This window comes from Echiichthys vipera, assembly GCF_963691815.1.
Source record: "Echiichthys vipera genome assembly, chromosome: 14".
In the NCBI taxonomy this organism is placed as follows: domain Eukaryota; kingdom Metazoa; phylum Chordata; class Actinopteri; order Perciformes; family Trachinidae; genus Echiichthys; species Echiichthys vipera.
In genome coordinates this window covers 798,046-810,099 of record NC_139839.1, presented here as the reverse complement: position 1 = coordinate 810,099, position 12,054 = coordinate 798,046, and positions in this window count along the sequence as shown.

Here is a 12,054-nt window from a genome sequence, read left to right as displayed (position 1 = left end):
ATAAAATGTTTTATGTTCCTGGAAATAACCGCATTCTCGTGTCCTCTGTCTCCCGTTACTTTGCATTTGGATCCCACGTCAGGGTTCTTACGGATGCTGGAAATCCCTGTAAACGCCTGAATGTTAGTTCGGTGTTTCCAAGGATTTCAAAGTGCCTGGATTTTGAATAAAGTGCTTGAAATGTTCATATATGATGACGGCAGATAGAATATCTCTCCATATTTGAACTGAAAACAGCATTTTTGCATAAAAAAATACTTTAAAGGATTAACAGATAAGAATAGTTGATCACGTTTCTGATGCACTAACGGCAGGTCTATTTCCAAACATGAGAAGTTGTATTTCTTTAATTTGTCGTCCTGTAGAAAGCTCTGGAAACATAATTGCTTTTGTGTAAAGGACAATAACCTCTAATTTAATGTGATCAAGTGCAATAACAACTTTACTGAATACTGAGTGTTGTAGTGTATACAAATATGTAGTTTAGCACAGCTGGAAGGTGCTGGAAAGGACTAAAAATCCAACTACAGGGGCTTAAATTTGACTTTGGGAAAGGTGCAGAAACGTTAACAGATGATGCATCGTCACAGCGAGGTTAAGTGTTCAAATGTAGAATTAAGATTTCTATGTTAAAAGGTCAGTGATGGATGTTTACGACAACAGTTTAGCTGCACTCCAGTGATTTCCTGTATTATTAGACAGTTTTTCTCTTCTTATGGTTAAAACTCCAAACCTGCTGGATCCTACACTTCCCACAATGCACCGCGCAACGCCCCCATTTTGTGATGCAGGCTTTTTGTTAAGTCTGCGAAACCGATTATGGGAAACATCCGTCAACAAAGATTAGACACCAAACAAGTTATGTCTTTTCTCTGTGGTTTTATGTCTCAGAGCATGATCTGCAGAAAAGGACGGTGCTCCGCGCAAACGCAACACAGGCTGCGAGAGAGACAGAGCCAGAGCTGAGGGCGCTCGGTTTTTATACCAAACATGAACACATGCTGGGTGACATACAAGATAAGTCAGTCACATTAGTCACATTCATGTCATGAACTTTGCATACGTGTAGAGGATAAAGGGAAGTATCTCACAAGATATACGGAGCATTGTATGCCCAGATCATGACCCAAAGAACCAGGTCCAGGTCCAAGCGTGTGAAATGTGTTTCCTCAGGAGGGGGTCTGGAGTCTCCCTTAGAGAGAGGGGGAGAAGTTCAGCATCCGTGAGGAACTCGGAGTAGAGCCGCTGCTCCTTTGTGTTGAAAGGAGCCAGTTGAGGTGGTTCAGGATCATCTGGTAAGGATGAACCCTGGGCGCCTCCCTAGGGAGGTGTTCCAGGCACGTCCAGCTGGGAGGAGGCCTCGGGGAAGACCCAGGACCAGGTGGAGAGATTAGATCTCCACACTGGCCTGGGAACGCCTCAGGATCCCCCAGTTAGAGCTGGTTAATGTGGCCCGGGAAAGGGAAGTTTGGGGTCCCCTGCTAAAGCTGCTGCCCCCAGGACCCGACCCCGGATCAGAGGCTGAAGATGAGATGAGATGAGATGATGGATGCCCAGATCAAGAACTTCTGCGTCACAACGAGGTAAAGAATGTTTTTTGTCCTTCGTTTTAAAACCCAAAACATGTAAATTGTCATTTCTGTCACACGATCAAACCCACTTTACGCAACGATCGTTCAGGTAAAAGCAAGGTTTCAAACTCTCAAACTAGTATTTCATGATTCACACAAATCCTTCCATCACTTTACAGCTTTACCACTCCTTTTTATACTGTAGGCTTTAAACTGTAATCAGTATTTGATTACTCATTTCTCAAACAGACATTCGCTTTACTTCCTGTTGAGACATATTATCTGCCCATTTTGCATCCCCTTTTTTGTCACTTGTTATCCTCGATACCTTCCCTCACCTCCTCTCCTCACGTCTTAGTCCCGTCCTCCTGAGATGCGAGTGGAGGAGGCGAAGGAGAGGAGGCGAGGCAACAGGCCTTTAACAAATAGAGACATTCGTGCTTTTGAGCTGTAACTTTAAAGCGACGTCAGTTTAAAATGTGTGGCACAGCTGTCATGGTTTGTATTTTCCATCTTTGTCACTCCTCTTTTTTATAAAAGGCTTCTGCAAAGGATACAACTGTGCATCCTCGCTCGTAGCTCCTCCGGCGAGCCTCCTCTCTCCTCAAGATGCATTTTGAGGAATTGAGATGGTGAATTGAAGACGCCGCTCTGAGGTTGATTTCTGGGTCACAGGCAGGAGGAGAGAGACGAGCTCCAGCTCACTGCCCAGACCTCCCTCCCTCTCCCTGGCTGTGTCCTTCAGCTCCTCCTGGGCGATCCCAGGATGACCTCGTTATGCGATTTGATATCCCTCCAGCATGTTCTGGGTCTACCGTAGAGGAGGCTGGTCCTTTTTGATCTACTTCATGCTCCAGTAGTCTTTGCAGTCATGGATCAGCACATCAAGACCTTAATTCCTGTGTGTCTGTTGAACATTCGGAGACCCTGTTACTAAAGCTCTGTGTTTTCACCCATTGGTTGTTTGGGCTCATCCTCACCTGATCCCCTGCCGTGTCACCTGAACCAGAAGAACTCACTCCTTTTTCTGTATGTTGCAATTCTTTTAACTGGTGTTTCCAACAAATTCGCTGTGGTTCATGAACCGGTTCTGGAGCCGTATTCACAAAACATCTTAAGGCTTAGAGTAGGTCATAACTTGCGGATAGAACTCTTAAAAATAAGAGGCGTTTCACTCCTTACTTTTTAGAGTTAAGTGTAATTCACAAAGCATTTAAGCGCCAAAAGTAGCTCCTAAATCTATAAAACATAGGAGTCCTCTGTAGGAGGAGAGTCACTCAGTACATCGCTGCTGTACTCAACATTTTGGAGAGATTAAATGATAGTGAGCTTTTAAAAAGGTGTCGCCTGAATGGAGATGGCATTATGAACGTGGTAGAGTTGGTCATGGATGCCATCACATCACCAACCAATAAAAAACACCCAATATCACCGCAGATTAAAGTTGGTACAACTGTGAAAAATGCAGCTGTGCAGCTCAGACGATCTTGGCGTCTCTCAGCTGTCGTCAGGAGGATTTTGCTCCAGATGATAAACGCCCTATCCAGACCCCACATAGTGCTGCAGTTCAATCACTTCCCCATTGAAGTGTTTCTGTCATAAACTCACTCTAAGGGACTCATCCCCTCTCAGCCAATCACTGTGGGCACAGAAGGGACGAACATGATGTCATCCATAGCATCGAGGTCAACCCCATCTTCTAGTCTGAGCGCAGGAGTCCCTCCCACTCCTGAGTAAAAGTTGGTCTCACAGGTTTTGGGAATTGGTTTGAAGAAATTACTCTTAACTAAGAACAGGGGTGCCCAGTTCTGGTCCTGGAGGGCCACTGCCCGGCATGTTTTAGGGGTCTCCCTGCTCCTCCATGACCTGGATTGAGCGCCCCTAGCTAAGGACTTTTAGTGCTCCTTAGGAAGGCTCTTAGCATTAAGATAAATGTTCTGTGAATACGGCCCCAGTTCAGGATTCCTGGAACCCCTGCTCTTTCTAGCGAACCAGCCTGCACCATCGAGGATGCTCCAACCACGGAGGGCGTTGCACAGGACAGTAATCAAGAGCAACCTAATAGAGTCCCAGACCAGGTCTAGTGGAGTCAAGACCAGGGACAAAAGCAATCGAGTCCTGTTAAAGACCATGAGAGGCAATAGTGTCTCTCCAGCACTAATATAGTGATTAGGAAGATCAATAAAGCGGATCGATTTCTCCTCTAACATCAAACTAGTCGGAGAAATAAATGTAGGCGACGTTCTGTGCAACGGATCCTCAATCAGCATCAAGGAACAACTTCTCAACAGCCGAGTCCGAGACAGTTCAGAGTCTAAAGAGCCACGAGACCAAGACAAGTGACACAGCCCTGGCATTGCCCAGTGCACAACAGAAGTCAAAGGTAGTAGCAAGATGGAAGATTGCATTGATGTCCTGCTTTTGTTCCGTTATCAAAGATATAAAAAGCCTAAACCAACTATCATTGGGACCAGTGCACACGATCTATCACATGAATCCTCCATTGTTGCCTTCTCCGTCTTCTCTTTCCAACCTGTAGAATATGATGCAGCCCTCGATGTCGTCACTGTTCGCACTCGAGGTCAAGGAACACCTGCTATTCATTGCTATTCATTGGTTTATTTTTGCTCCAAACCGCACAGAAGTAGATGCATGAACCAGAACAGAGCCTTTTCCATGTTGGTGGAAAAAGGCGAATGAGGGGAAGACGATGTTCTGCAGCCCACGAGTCTGTGGAGCGGGTTTGGGTGTCGCTCATCCTCTGCTTCTCTCGCATGCACAATGGCTGATTGGTGTTCAGACTGTGAATGCATTTGTTGACAAAACCCTAATAACGGAAGAACAGACAGTAAATCTCCCACTCCCACGGCTGCTCCACTTTGTCTACACACCAGAGGAAGATGACTCGTGCTCTTTCCCTCTCTGGGTTTTTTATCCCCTCGTCTTTTTCCTAAGAACTGCTGGAATGGAGAGAATAAAGCCAGATTATGTGGGGTGACATGAGGCTTTTTATAGAAACAATGTGGAGGACTGCTCACCTATCTTTTTTTTTTGTAAAGCTGTTTATGTAACAGCAGACAGGCAGCGCTGGTCCACATGTTACAACATCACATCGCTCCTCACACTAGTGAGTGGCTTCTGGCATTTCACTCTCGCTACATGGAAACTATTTATTCAGGTTTCCTGTTATTCTGTTGACCTTCGTACTTTGTCATTTTCATAAGTGAAACTCATTTTTCTTGACAATTCACCACTTAAATGCAGTAAGAGACACAAACCAAGCAATCAAACAACAGTCGATGACTTGTTCTAATCTTTATATACATGATAATTAGTCACCAGTTACAGTACACATAGTTAATATACTACAGGAACACGTAATACAGGTACTCAATGTGTTTTACTGTTTTTTTGTTGTTGTTTTCTTTAACCTAACCTGCTTGTTGAAGAAGAGCCAATCGTGAGGTTTGTCTTCAAGCTTGGAGGACAAGAAAGAGGACGGGACCAGTCACAGCCATCAGTGATCTTATTGACCAGCGCTTTGTGTCCCACATTAGCAGACGTTTGAACAGAGTGCACAGGTCCAAGAAGTCCAGGCAAATGTACGTAAACTGTCCTGCCTCCTCATCAGGTGAAGAAGAAGAAAGCTTCACATTCATTTTTCCACGATCATTTGGCTCAAAACTCAAAGCAAGCCGACAGCCGCGGACCATTGGACGTTACAATAGGCAGCAAATTACGGCTCATAATTCTCTATTAGCGGGAAAAATGAATGAGAAAGTGACTTCAGGAGCTTCAGCTTTTCTGTGACTCTTCGAAACCACGTTTTTGTTGCATCTTCCTGCAGAAGACAAACCCTCAGAGAGCCTTTTAATGCAACGTCGTTATTGCTTACAGAGAAACAAAGAGAAAAAGCTTGTTTTGTGTGTGCACATCGACACAGTGCAGATTCACGGAGGGGGAGTTAAGACAGTAATTATGGGAGAGCTCGCCTTCCTTATCAACATCATCAGGGACCGACTGCAAGCAGCGCGTGAGGGAGGGAGGGAGTGTCGGTTTCTTGGGCTTAGGTAGAGGATTCACCATGAGGAGAGATGTTTTTTTATTGCTCATACGGTGACAACGTCTGGTGGTTTGCAATTTGATGAGTCACGCCGTGTAACGGATTCACAGGTAAAAGGTTTTGGTGAATGCAACCCGTGGATCTCTGCCACTGTTTTCGTGGTACGTCTTTCCCTCCAGAGCGCGGAGAGTTATTCCCCCATCGACACTTAAGACCTGCTGTAAAACTACATCAGGGGACAGAAAAGTAACGCGCAGCTGCTCTGAGGTGCGGCCGCAAGCTGACAAGTGCATGCTTCAACTTGCCAGTCAAGTGTCTTGTTGTAATGACAAAGCGTCTCCGTACGAAGAAAGACAATCTTGTTAATTCATAATAAAAGCAAACGTATCTTCGGAAGTACCCTTGTTTTCAAAACCGATGCTTTCCCGTGTGACAGACAGTCGAGTCAGGAGGATCCTCTGACAGATAGACCCTAACTTTTGCACCCTACCTTACTATGCGTTTAAGGATTTGCTGTCTTTGTTTCTCCTATTTGCCGTTGTGTTTTAGGATTTGCTGTTGTGTTTTTCAAACTTTGTCATTATAACAAGATTTCTGAGACAAATGATTTCACTGTTGGCAGCTCTGCTTCCCTGGAGTTTACTGCCCTGTGTGATATGTGTAGAACATCTAACCTCGAGTTATTTTAACGCCACAGAAGCTCGGGTCACTCGTCTGTTCCTCATCGCTAATCGACGCGCTGCTAATCGACGCGATGCTAATCGACGCGATGCTAATCATCTGTAGAGTTGGAATGAAACCGTACAAACTACAAATTGATTGGCAAGATATTTTCTTCCCTTTTAAGGCTGTTACTGATATAAAAATGTTTAAATCAAAGCTGCAGCTAAGAGAAAACCATGTTTTTTAAGTCCAATATTTAACATCTTTTTGTATATTTCCCCAGATTTCTCTTTCCTCGTGTCAGGGTAAGAAAGCAGGGTGAAACAGCAGCTATAGGCCACGATAGTAAAACTACAACTCTTCCCGTAAAAGCCCGGCTGGCTTAACTCTTTTTAAATATACTTGAGCAGCTCTTGAAGGCAGCGACAGTGTTAATAGACTGATGCCCTTCTCAGGCTGTTCAACAACATCACATCCTCACCTCGCTGAGCATGGATTAAAATCACAAGACGTAATTAATATATGTACACACCTCCGGCACTTGCTCAACTCACAATTAGTACTCGTAATATACATCAGTGCCTAAGTGAATATTTGAAATGCCTGTGATTCCCATTGTTTTCCTGATCTTCTTTGGGTATGGACCAACGTTTTCCTAGAGACCGCAGTGGTGGTTTAGTTGAGCATCTCGACAGTTACATTCCTCGTAGCTAAAGATGCCTTTTGGGAAGACGAATCCCCCCCTCTTCTCCTCCCCCCCTCCTCCACCCCTAAAAATAAACACCGCCTCATGTCGACACACTTCACCGAGTCTTTGAGGTACATTCTGCGCCACGTTTCCGATCCCACGCCTCTTCCTGTGTCGTGTCGGCACAATTTCCAGAACCTGGTCGTCACGTCAACGTCCTGATGTTTTGGAAATGTTTTACTGCATCGAACACAGAATCTGGGGAATGACGATGTTATGGGAATGTAAAGGAATAATTAATGTGTCGCATTTGCTGAACCCCCACCCTTTACTACCCATCGTCCAATTGCAGCTCACAAAGCAACCGTAACTGGGCTGGCCGGTCAAACTTTGGATTTTTTTCCCAAATACTTGGTATATTAAGATTTTCACGGTTGTTTTGAGAAATCCCCAAAACAAAAGAGAGAAGTAAGGTATGTTTGGCTGCAAAAGTTAGCATGTCCTTCGTAAAACTAACACAGTGTTCTCCTCAAAGCAATTTCAGTCCAAAACAACTGGACTTGGTTGTTTGTCTAGGAAGACGTTTCACCTCTCATCCAAGAGGCTTCATCAGTTCATGTACGCATCTGACCAGGACCAGGACCAGGACCAGGCTGGGACTGGACCAGGACCAGGACCAGGCTGGGACTGAACCAGGACCAGGACCAGGCTGGGACTGGACCAGGACCAGGACCAGGACCAGGCTGGGACTGAACCAGGACCAGGACCAGGACCAGGCTGGGACTGAACCAGGACCAGGACCAGGACCAGGCTGGGACTGGACCAGGACCAGGACCTGGCTGGGACTGGACCAGGACCAGAACCAGGACCAGGACCAGGCTGGGACTGGACCAGGACCAGGACCAGGCTGGGATGGTCCAACTACCTGGTGTGGAGATCCAGGTCTTTAACCTCTCACAAGGCCGATGATGTCACTGGAACCCTTTGTGCTCCAAGTGCCAACGACCGTCGTTAGAGTGGCAGTCGTTGGCGTCTTCCTAGACAAATAACCAAGTCCAGTTGCTTTTGACTGAAATTGCTTTAAAGATAATGATGACCTGGACAAATGAGAACATTCACAGGCTTATAACACAGTGTTACTTTTAAATCAAAGCAGAGCATCATCAGCTAACGTCATTATTTCTGTGGGGTTACAGGTTATGTTAGAAGTTAAGAGTGTGTACCGCTCTGTTCTGACTTGCAACACCAGCCCAATCTTATCCTGAGATAGCTTTACGTTTGCCAAACAACTTAGCTAGTCCACCTGAAGGCCTTTTCTATTGTAACGTAAAAAAAACGAAATGCAAACATAACCTTTGTCGTTGTTTTTTTAAACTGCATTCTCACTCCCAACATGGCCGCTTCATCAGGACTCAGTGGTGTCACGTTTTAACGCTCTTGGTTTCCCTTTGGCTCATTCTCCCAACGTGCAGACAGGATACGCTTAGGCTAAGGGAAAGATTGCAGTTTAAAAAAGGATGAACCAAAGCCTTTTTAGTGCTTTTGAAAGTGACAGTTATTTGACTTCTAATATCAAGTGTGTAGCATAGCTATGATTTATAGTCATTAAGTATGGTTATATACAGTAATGCTGCTGTTTGTACTTCAAAGTCTTTTATATCCACGGTTAAATCTCACCAAGCTAACTGGGTATGGGTGCTCTTATTGTACTTTTTACCATATAAATCTGTATTATTTGATTACATTGATGAATAAGGGGATCTACTATGTCTGGCGTTAGATATTAAACCAATGCATGTCCATGGGGAAACTGTCTTTTATGTCTTAGTCAGGTGCTATCGAGTTGAAGATCGCTAACATGCTAGTGTGAGAAGGGGGCTACATGTTTATATTAAATCAGATTAAAGTGGCATTAGGGAGACAGACTCCTGAAAGGACTTTTTGAGAAATGCTTTATCACTTTCTCGATGGTAAGTTTGATACCATTCTCATGTCTGTACGCTAATTATGAAGCTATAGGCGGCAGATGGTTATACCTTAGTGACAACAAAATCTCGCTAACAGAACCTCTAAAGCTTGCGAATTAACACTTTATTAACACGTTATATAAGAACGAGGTCGCGAGTACAAGTGTGTGAAATGTGTTTCCTCAGGAGGGGGTCTGGAGTCTCCCTTAGAGAGAGGGGGAGAAGTTCAGCATCCGTGAGGAACTCGGAGTAGAGCCGCTGCTCCTTTGCGTTGAAAGGAGCCAGTTGAGGTGGTTCAGGATCATCTGGTAAGGATGAACCCTGGGCGCCTCCCTAGGGAGGTGTTCCAGGCACGTCCAGCTGGGAGGAGGCCTCGGGGAAGACCCAGGACCAGGTGGAGAGATTAGATCTCCACACTGGCCTGGGAACGCCTCAGGATCCCCCAGTTAGAGCTGGTTAATGTGGCCCGGGAAAGGGAAGTTTGGGGTCCCCTGCTAAAGCTGCTGCCCCCGTGACCCGACCCCGGATAAGAGGCTGAAGATGAGATGAGATTATATATTATATTTGTGATATTATATATGTTATAAATGATATATGTGTTTAATCCGTACACAAACGACTTGTTAATGCCTATATACATCCTGCTAAAAGACAGGATTTTGGACAGAGCCAAAGTAGCTGTTTCCACCCTTTATGCTAAGCTAAGCTAGTTGCAGTAGCTGCTGGTTGTCACTTCATATTTAGTGTACAGACATAAGTATGGTATCAGTTTTCTCTTTACAAGAAAAACCAATAAACTCTTTAAACTATTCCTTTTTAAAGCGGCACAGTACGACCCGCCTGAAAGCCATACTTGTTCTTAGTGACTAATATCAACGCCTAAGTTCAGTAATTGGTGAAAATGTGTGCACTAGGCTTTAGTAACACACATGAAAGGCACGTGTTCTGCCGTTTTTAGCTATCCTGGCCCAACATGAAATAGTTTGCACTCATAAATGAAATCCTCGTGGATATACCCCCTTGAATTCCCCTCCGCTCTCCAAAAAACAATACCATTATAGGAGTAGATCCCCATCTGGAATACTACATGAAGCGTTTATTCAGGTAAGTGACTGCTAATCTTTTATAATCCGGTGTAAGTGCTTTGGTCTGTAGTCTAAACTGTGTGCTGGATAATGGCTGGGTCACTGACCGTATGGAGAAGTCAAAAGAACAGCATGTGCCCAGGAGAAAGACTCGCTCTGGCCGCCCTTTTTATGAACTTTATTCATCTGCCACCAGAGGATTGCTGAGGTTTAAAGAGGCGAGCTACGCCATTAGAGTTTAATTTAATGTTCGGGGGTTACTCGACATTCTCGACGGCTGTCTCAAGACAAAACATGATATGTGTCACCTCACCTTGCATTTACACCTGGGCGGCTATAAATATAAGGAAAGACAAATGTTTAACACCTGGCGCCCCGGATCGGAGTGCACTTTAATCTTACCTAATATGTAAACGCCCTAACACAAAAGTATATGTTTCTGATAAATGTTTGAACCATTCAGTCCGAATAAAATGATTTGCTGAGCTTCCTGCCTGTCATCTTCGCAGCGTCCCTTCCCGTTGCCTACTGGTGTCCGCCGCGCCTCTCTGCAGAGCGTCAGAGCGTCAGAGCGGTAGAGCGGTCTGTGAGGGAGAGCAATGGTGAAGAACTGATGCTTCAAGAGGTGAGACGCGAGTCAACATGGGCTCCGCTTTCCAGCGATGGCGGAGGCTAATGCAGCTTCATCCGGAGCTATAAAGAGATGAAATGGTCGCAGAGTTTCTGCTGGACAGGTCCTTTTAGTTTGACTGATCCAAGAACGCAGCATTACATGTGATAACCCAGAATCCAGATGTTTTCAGTTATCAGTTAGCATAGTTCTGTAATACTGTGTTATTTGTCCAAGGAAGATTAGCATTAGCGTCAGCGCTAACGTCAGCGGTAGTGTAAACAACCCGGCCTTTTCACTCGCGCTGATCACTTTCTCACCGCACGCCTCGGGGGAGGAGAGAGCGTCAGAGATCAGACGGGGAAGAGGGTGAGACTTTGGAGGGAGGCGGAGTTGTTCAGGTTCAAATTTTTACTAAGTGCTGTGCGACATGCCAGAAAGGGAAGAATTACTTCAAGGGGAGGGCTAATTCAGAATCAGTCACCGGTTTGAGACCTCACGAAGACTGCGTTCACACCAATCCGGCGTTGAATGTGGGCAGTGTGTTAAAGGCTACAGCGGTGGAGACAAAACACAGCGACCCTAAGTCGAAAAAGTGCCTGTGGTTTGCATGTTCCACGTTTTATCATGAAGTGGTGTTTACTACAAAAATGATCTCTAATATCTTCCGTTTGTGTTTTTTTGTGCACATATATTTAGTTTTTGTTTGTTTTGAGCATATAACACAGTACCACAGTAACATAGTAGCCCGTTTCTTCTCACTAACGATAGTGAATCGTTATGTTTCACATGTAGTCCCTCAATTTGGCCTTGTGCAGCGGTTTAAGCCCCAACGTAATGAACTCGTATCCTGGTTAGTTACTGTAAGTTAACCTGTTTTTTTAATCTGTCGATGTGGACAACCACCCGTAGGACCTGGCACACTGGCAGCGTGGCTAAACACTAACACCATTGGGAACACAATGGAGACAAAATCTTAAGTGGCACTCCCCCACCGCCGCGCAACCCTGCATCTATTGCCACAACGCCTGATTTGGTGTGAATGTCGCCTAATGCTGTTAAAAGGGACCAGCTCCCAGACCCGGCCAGGCTTCAAAAGTCTTAAGGAAAGCCTCAAAGGAGTGTGTGGGCTGTATCAACGATCACATATGGGTGTATTGAATCCAAGTAGTGTGTATTTCTAAAGCTAAATAAACGTTAAGATCAAGTTTTCTAAGTTGTCTAAAGATGCTTCCGAGAGTGTGGAGCGACCGAGCATATAAATTAAAAATGAAACGTGTTCAGACTCAAGTGAACTTTTGCTTCTATTGGCACTGAGGAGCTTTTGTTGTCCAACACAATCTGAACGCATCTTATCAACCATCTGTGTCCAGCTGTGGCTTCATGTCGACTGGTCGATGGTCAGAA